Source organism: Polyodon spathula, chromosome 2 (assembly GCF_017654505.1).
Source record: "Polyodon spathula isolate WHYD16114869_AA chromosome 2, ASM1765450v1, whole genome shotgun sequence".
Classification (NCBI taxonomy): Eukaryota; Metazoa; Chordata; class Actinopteri; order Acipenseriformes; family Polyodontidae; genus Polyodon; species Polyodon spathula.
The window spans coordinates 61,142,717-61,152,046 of record NC_054535.1 but is presented as its reverse complement, the minus strand read 5'-3'; positions in this window follow the sequence as shown (position 1 = coordinate 61,152,046).

Genomic DNA, 9,330 nt, shown 5'->3' with positions numbered 1-9,330 from the left:
ACACCTGAACATATTTTTTTTATGTTACAGAGAATGATTGAGTTTGATGTCAGAATGTCTCCACGTGAATACATCTTTGTTGGTGAGGCAGGCTTCAACTTGGCAAAAAGACACAGATGTTGCTGAAACATAATTGGACAGCGTGCCACTGTGGATGTGCCTGGACAGCATGGAGGTAACATCACTATGTGTACTGCCATCTGTTAGCATGGAGTTGTTTGCCGCAGTCCATTGCTTGGTCAGTACAATAAAGAGCAGCTGCTAGTTTTCCTTGAGGAATTGTCCCAACCAATGCAGTAATTTTGGCAGGAAGAGAAGCCACAACATTTGTCATCATTTCAGACAATGTGCATTTCCATCATGCTGTGCTGGTGCAGGAGTGGTTTGATGCACATCCCCGTTTATAAGTGATGTACCTTTCATCATATTCCCCTTTTCTGAATCTTAGCAAGGAGTTATTCTACTCCTGGAGGTGGAAAGTTTATAAGAACATAAGGAAGTTTACAAACGTGAGGAGGCCATTCGGTCCATCTATCTCGTTTGGTTGTTAGTAACTTAAACTTAATCCCAGAATCTCATCAAGCAGCTTCTGCAAAGATCCCTGGGGAGTTGGTTCCAGATTCCCAAGATTCTCCAATCTCCATTTGTGACCCCTGGTCCTTGTTTCTTTTTACAGGTTGAAAAAGTCCCTTGGGTTGATATTGTCGATACCTTTTAGGATTTTGAATGCTTGAATCATATCGCAGCCTAGTGTCCTTTGTTCAAGACTAAATAGATTCAATTATTTTAGCCTGTCTGCATATGACATGCCTTTTAAACCCGGAATAATTCTGGACGGTCTTCTTTGCACTCTTTCTAGAGCAGCAATATCCTTTTTGTAGCGAGGTGACCAGAACTGAACACAGTATTCCAGATGAGGTCTTGATGAAGACCCCAGAGATACCTGCTTACTTACCAGAGGTACCCTACTTAGCTCAATCCAGACGGTTGTCATGCTGATGCGCTGGGGAGACCGCACTGGGTTGATCCCTGGAGCCAGCATCACAGTCGTTGTGTGTGCTGATGCGCTGGGGAAGCAAAATGAGCTGATCCCTAGAGCCAGCATTAGACTTCAGCAATTAACACCAACTGAAGGCTATGTACATCAGATGGAAAGCAACGCAAATGGATGGAGATGCAGATGGAACACATTAGTTAACTGTAAAGCTACGTCTTAGTTGGTGCTTATCGTGGTGAGAACCGTGGTCAAATCAGCATGAAATTTAACATCTACTCTCATGTAATGGAAATCTTTTTACTAGTGCATTGTACAGTTTTAACATTACTTCCCTTGATTTAAATTCAATGCTTTTCACTATATATCCGAGCATCCTGTTGGCCTTTTTATAGCTTCCCCAAATTGTCTAGATAAAGACATTTCTGACTCAACAAAAACTCCTAGGTCTTTTTCATAGATTCCTTTTTCAATTTCAGTATCTCCCACATGGTATTTATAATGCACATTTTTATTGCCTGCATGCAGTACCTTACATTTTTCTCTATTACATGTCATTTGCCAGGTGTCTGCCCAGTTCTGAATGCTATCTACATCATTTTGGATAACTTTTGCTGCTGCGTCAGTCTTTGCCACTCCTATTTTTGTATCGTTTGCTAATTTAACAAGCTTGTTTACTATACCAGAGTCTAAGTCATTAATGTAGATTAGAATAGCAGAGGCTCTAATACTGATCCCTGTGGTACACCATTGGTTACCTCACTCCATTTTGAGTTTTCTGCTGTAAATCAGTACTTTCTGATTAACCATTGCCTAATCCATGTGCATGCATTTCCTTGAATCCCTACTGCGTTCAGTTTGGAATTAATCTTTTATGCAGGACTTTGTCAAAAGCTTTCTGGAAATCTAAATAAACCATGTCATATGCTTTGCAATTATCCATTTGCAATGTTGCATCCTCAAAAAAGTCAAACAGGTTAGTTAGACACAATCTCCCTTTCCTAAAACCACGTTGACTGTCTCCCAGGATACTGTTACCATATAAGTAATTTTCCATTTTGGATCATATTATAGTTTCCATGAGATTACATATAATAGAAGTCAGGCTTATTGATCTGTAGTTACCTGGTTTGGTTTTGTTTCCATTTTTGTGGATCAGTATTACGTTTGCAATTTTCCAGTCTTTCGGTTCAACCTGTGTCAAGAGACTGTTGCATGACTTTGGTTAGTGGTTTGTAAATACAAATAACTTCTTTCATTTCGTTGAGTACTATTGGGAGGATCTCATCCAGCCCAGGGGATTTGTTTATTTTAAGAGCTCCTAATCCCTTTAACACTTCTGCCTCAGTTATGTTAAAGTTATTTAAAACAGGATAGGAACAGGTTGACATGTAGGGCATGTTGTCCATATCCTCCTTTGTAAAAATTTGTGAAAAGTAATTCATTTAATATATTTGCTTTTTTTTTCATCTATAATTTTGACATTTGTATCTCTTAGACATTTATCCTCCTCTTTGAATGTTTTCTTGCTGTTGTAATATTGGAAAAACTTTTTTGGAATTGGTTTTAGCCAACTTAGCAATGTTCATTTCTTTTCTCTCTCTCTCTCTCTCTCTCTCTCTCTCTCTCTCTCTTGGCCTTTCCAGCTTGTTTTTTGACTTGTGTTTGCAGTTCCAAGTACTTTTTCTGTGTACTTTGTTTTTGGTCCCTTTTAAATGCTCTGTAAAGTGCTCTTTTTCACTGAATATATATTTTTAATATAAATATTAAACCATTTTGGCAGTTTTGTTTTAGATTTAGATTTGTCTGCTTTTGGGATGCAATTGTTTTGCGCTCTAGTACTCATAAAAAAAAAAAAAACAATCTACTTCTGTTAGTCTCAGTTTCATTCCTTCATAGTTTGCCTTCCTAAAACTGTAAACCTTAGCTTTAGTCATTACTTTTGGGGTTTTAAAAAGCACTTCAAATGAGACCATGTTGTGGTCTGAGTTTGCCAGTGGTTCTCTGTCCTGTTTTAGTTATTCTGTCTTCGTTATTTGAAAAGACTAAATCAAGGCACGCCTCCCCTCTAGACGGTGCCTTGACAAATTTTTAGGAAGCAGTCATTTGTCATTTACACCATTTCAATTTCGTCCGTCATGCTCCCCACTGGGTTTTCCCAATTTATATAAGTTGAAATCCTCCATTAATATGGCTTGTCCTTTGCTGCGAACATTTCTAATGTCATTTTATAACAGATTATTTTGCATGGTTCCTGAGTCTGGCAGCCTATAGCATGGCCCTATTATTATGCCCTTTGAATTTTTGTCCATTATTTTTACCCATATTGTTCTGCATTGTTTTTTTTCTTCCAGATTTAACTCCTGGGCTACAAGACTATTTTTCATGTATAGCGCTACCCCTCTGTCTCTTTTGTCCTGCCTGTCTTTCCTATACAGTGTATACCCACTAATATTATATTCGTATCACTCTCAACCAAGTTTCTGTAACACCTATCACATCAAGTTCTAGCTTCAATTTTGTTTCTGATACTTTTAGAATTTAGATAAATACTTAATGGCTATCTTACCTGAGTTGTTGCCCTTGTTTTGGTGTAGTCTCCCTTCTCTTTTTTGTTGATTTCTCCCCACTTCCTTTCTAGTTTAAATGCTTCTGAACCTGCTCGAGGATCTTTTCTCCAAGTAGATTGGTTCCCTTTTTATTTAAGTGCAGTCCGTCCCGCCTATACAGATAGTCCTTGTTGTAGAATGTGGTCCAATGATCAAGATAGGTGAAGCCTTCCCGTGTGCACCACATCTTCAGCCATGCGTTTAGATTATTTATTTCCAGCGTCCATATGGTCCTTTGCAAGGTGCCAACAGTATCCCAGAAAATACCACAATTTTGGTCTTGTCTTTCAATTTCCTTCCTAGCTCTCTGAATTTGTTTTGCAGGGAGTTTTGTCTGTCTCTTCCAATGCTGTTTGTACTGATATGGACGACTACTACCGGTCGTCTGCTTTTTGTTCTAGGAGCCTGTCCACATTCTCAGTGATGTGTGTGACAAAGGCTCCTGGAAGGCAGCACACTGTTGTAGTAACGGGATCCAAACTGCGAACTGAACTTGTTGTGTTTCTCAATATGGAGTCCCCAACAATCACGACCTCTCTTCTTTTTGCTGTCTGGTCACCACTGCTAATAGGGCCCTGGATGTTGTTCCTTTCGTTCTCTTGATGTTGCTCATCAAAATTTTGAAGTGGCTCAAATTTGTTGGATGTTTTAATTTCTTGTTTTTGTGTTTGACAAAGTTTCTTTTTTTCCCTGCTTCTGCTTACTTGAACCCAGCTGTTTTGACCTTCTATCTCCCTGGTGGTGCAGACTTCCATGAATTGTGGGTGTGTCAGCTCCTCAAGACCCTGTTGCTGTCTCCATTTCAAGCATACTTACTAGTTTAAGCAAGTCCTGGATCATGCAGCACTTTACATACACTTGATTTAGTTCTGGTGGGTTTTCTCAGATTTCCCACATCATGCAGATGTCACAGATTACTGGCTTGAAGACCATGTTCATTATTATTATTTTTTTTTAAAGTTTAGCTTAGCTTCTGCAGCTGTCAACCTGCTTTCAAACTGCTTCTAACTGCTCTGTACTTTTCCACACCTGTACTTTTTCCACGCTGTCACTGCCACTTGCTCCATTGCTTCCAGCTGATGCTGTTTATATTTTCTATCTTCAATGCAAACAAAAAGTAATCCATAAAATTAAGAACATTACAAACTAATTATGGAAAAAAGAAATAGAAATTTAAACGTGAAAAGATAAATAAAATGAAATATCTTTGTTAACTAAAACATATTTTGGCAATTCTATTTATCTAAGTCCTGCACATCACACTGCTCCCACATAGCTCCAAAGTCCAGTCTCTAGTTCCTGAGCTTCCGGGTATGCCCACTGCGGCACGACAAGCAGTCCTGTGTTGTCTGCCTGCTTTGGCCTGCATCCTGCCTCTGATTGGTGACACCAGGCAAGGTTGCGTGTGCTGGTCAGCTTCACCTGCTTAGGGGACCTCATTCTGCCAGCAGTGCTGGGACCTTCCCTCTTGCCGAGTGCTGGCCCCTCACTGAACCACTTGGTGAGTTTCCATAGTGGGTCCGGACAACGGAACCCTCGCCCACAACACAATACTGTCTTCTGCTTCAGTGGGGACAGTATTCTCCTGATGTAGATGTTGGGCTTTTCTCGTTGGCTGCCCCTGGTGGTCCAACGGGCATGCCAGCATGGTTTCCCGCTCTTGCTGTCAGCCTTCAGCAGGACCCCGGTCCTGCCCAAACGTAGCGCTGGGTGCCACAGGTCCAAGGTTGAATTAGCTGCAGTTGGTTTATGGCGAGTGCCGGAAGACCACCATATAGAGAGTTGCAGTAGTCGAGTGGGGAGGAGACAAATGCATGATAAAGTATCTCTGCATCCGGCAGAAAGACTTTGAAGATGTTTCGAAGATGGTAGAAGGAAGATTTGACCACAGAGGAGATGTGGGCATCAAAGGAGTGGTTGCTGTCAAGAAGTGCACCAAGGCATTGTACTGTGGGGGAAGCCAGCAGCAGACAGTTTCCGAGGTTCAGGGCAGCTATATTGAGATTCTTAAGTTGAGTTTTAGTTCTACTAGAAGGAATCAGATTTACTGGTGTTCAGCTGAAGAAAATTGGCAGACATCCAGGCCTCAATGTCTTGAATGCAAGCCGGGAGCTGGACCATGGCAGAGGTGCTCCAGGGTCGAGTTTTAAGTAGAGCTGGGTGTCGTCAGCATAGGAGTGTCATCTTTTGAGTAGTTGGACCACCATGTCACACCATCCTCAACCCTAGTGTCAGGAACAATGTTCATACCTTTTCAATAAATTTCACCAGAAAACACATTTTCTGACAAAAAATGAATAAATTATTTATATTATGGTCACCCATAAGAATAATTGCAATGCAGTTCTTCACCTTAAGACAACTGTGACAATAAATTTAGAAATTTCAGAAAATTCTTAACTATCAATAATAAACAAACCATGGCTTTCAAAACAATTTCATTCATAAAATAACAACATACTACATACAGTCCAAACAAGAAAAATATCTTAAACAGTGTTTAGAGGAATTGCCACAGAATTATCTTTACAATGTAAAAGATGACCCCCTCCGCCACAACTTATTAATAACGGTTAGCTAAAGAAATTGCTTGTTTGTAAAGTTTATTAATATTTAGACATTGGACTGCTCCGCCACCAACCCAATGACTAATGTAATATTTATAGCCTATATTTTTCTCTATATTTGTGTCTCCAGGTATGACGCACCGGCAAATTGAACAGCATTCTATTTTTCCCATAGGTTGTCACGTGGAATGCAGAGATCATGTGATGTGGTTGGGGTGGGAAGAATGCAAGTGTGATGAAATAGTGAGATAGCGTCGACTGAGCAAAGGCAGTCCTGGCTTTCGAGAGTTATTGACTTACAGCAGGGTGGCAAACGTAATTACTGTCAAAAAATAAAATTGACTTTTGTAAACAATTTATCAAACTTAAACATATCTGAAATAAAAAAAAAACACCTTTTAAAAAAAAATGTGTAAGAAATACTTTTTTACGCACCAATCCTTGCTTTTAACTTTCATCAAGCGGCCATCTTGGATTTTATTTTTAAGTCTCTGACAACTTTGTGCTTTCCTAATTAAAACTGGAAACATATTTATAGATAAATTATTGATGGCCACTCCCTACTCCTGGGATGCCTGCATTGGGTTATTAAAATAAGTACTAGATACAGAATATGTTTGTTTGAATGACTTCAGTCTATTACAATGTGTTATCACCACATGCCTTTGGGTAATAAATAATAAAAAGCATTTACACACCATGTGTATACATTGGTGTCATCATTGGGTGGTGCTTCAATGTAAGATCTGTAGTTATAGTGAGGCACATCAGCATTGTTCTAATATGTACAGCAGCCGTACGCATATTATTGTTCCAGCTGCTGTAGCATATTAATAAAATACAGCTTAAAATGGCTTAGTTAAATTAAGAGCTGTGATTGGCTTCAAAAGATCACATGACCGTGCGGTAAGACAATTCATCATAGACCAACTTACATCTTAATAGTAACAATTATCTAAACAGTGTTTATGTAGGCAAAAATGTCAACATACAACTGAAACATCATTTAAATCACCCAATAATCTGTGTTTTTTTTTTTCCATCTCCGTCACTAAGAATTACAGAACAAAATTGCAAATATACTGTAACGACCCAGCAGTCTGCTCTGACTCAAAGGACTTGTTTGCTGTTCGAACATGGTGAGTGTATTAAGCAGCACGGGACAGGCGAACCCTCCGGAGTCTTAAAGATTCAAATAAAGGAGCTTGTGCTGGCAACAGTAAAAAGGGCAGAAAAATTTGGTGCTTGAGACAGTGTTAAATCCAGAAGTTATTAAAAGAGAGACGCCAATAACCAGCCAGGTTTATTATTTTGGAGGCGTGGGTCATGGCTGACAGTGTAAATAATAAACCTACCTGTAAATAATAAACTGTTGAATTCGAGAACAGCAGTCCCTGTCTCCGTCTGTCTTCATTTTCACACTATGCTATAGTGGTGTTCAGAAGTGGGATTATAGAACACATACCTGTGACAGTGAAGGCAGAGGGGGACATTTCACTGCTGCTAAGCGTAGCGCGTCTGCGGCAGAGCCTGAAACAACTTGCCGCCGAGCTGGAAACTGCCACCAAATGATGGGCCCAAGACAATACAAGGGGGAGGAGGAGAGTCAGTGATTCGTGAAACCAGAGGAGATCAGAGAAGGTGACATCAACGCACAACAGGGTGGGGGACCACAGATGTGATGTCAGTGCGAGGTACTGAAAGACCTGCAAATGTAAACAATAATGATGGGGCCCATATTGCAACATCAAAACAAACAGATATGCCCCATTTTTCTGGGGAACTTCCCTGCAGTGCAGCATTGAGAAAGTTAGTTAAGCCCCAAGATGGGCCCTGCGCTGATTTTGAGAGGGTAGAAGAGCTAGGGGGAGGTGAAGAGGCTACGAGAGGACTGGAATGATGGCACAGCCCGGCAATGTGAAGATTCCGGGGTTTGATGGGCCATGCAGCTTACAATATTGGTACAGCTGCATGGCTGGACTGACAGCAAGGAGGCCAGCCAGCTGACAGCTGCGTTGATGGGAGAGGCGCAGCTTGTCCTCTTGAACCTCTCCCCTGACTGCCTGGGAAGTCACCAGTCCCTGAGCGAAGCACTGGCAAGATGGTTTGGCAGTTTATCTGACCCAGAGGGCCTGAAGCTGTGATTAAGGCGACGTCTTCGCCAGAGGGGAGAAAGCCTGGGCAGGTTGGCCTCGGAGCTTGAGAGGGAGAGCAGGCAAGCCTACGCATTCTCCACCCCTGCTGAACAGGAAGAGCAGGCATGCCTACAATTAGTGGAAGCACTGGGGCCTGGAGAGCTGAGGAAACATCTGAGGCTACAGCGACCCCTGACTCTGCAGGCCACACTCCACTTGGTCCAAGAATGGGAAGAGAAGGACCCTGACCCCAAATGTGCCTTGTCCTTGTGAGGATGAGACTGAGGCCAGCCAGCCCATCCCTGCCTGGCTCCCAAAGATGGTAGCCCTCTTCCGGGCCACGTCAGCACTGCCCCACCATGCACCTCAGGCCCGTGCACACCTGTGTTGAAACTGTGATCAACCAGGGCACTTGCAACGCCAGTGCCCTATTGCCTTTGCTCCAGCCCCCAGAAATCAGCCACCATAGCCACCATCATGGAGCCCACATAAGAGAGACAGTGTGGGCCCCCTACCAAGTGTCCAAAACCTATACCTATCCAGTTGTGCTGCCAGCCATAGAAGCCCAACAGCACAACCAGGGGAGAGGGCCACTGTCATTGTCAGAAAAGGAGCTCTGTGGGGGACTTCTGCCATGTTCTGGTCCAGATTGAAGGAGTCCCATGCACAGTATTGGTGTGCAAGGGGTCAACCATGACACTGGTGCGTCCTGATGTGGTTCCAAAGTGGGTTCAACTGGAGCCCACGTCCGTCCAGTTCTGGACGGTTACGGGGAACTGATGCCCATGAAGGGGAAGGGGACTATAGCAATTCAGGTGGCTGACTGGATAGTACACCACCCCATCTGGGTAGCAGTTGTCCAGGTAGGCCAAGGCCTGGACTTCCTACGCTACACAGGTGGTCAGCTTGACCTCCATACAGGGACATTACACTTACAAGAAGTCCAGGTCCTGGCCTTAGCCTACCAGGAGGCTGGTCCACGACCGTGACCCCTTCGGTAGCCACACGCAAACAGCCAGCGATGG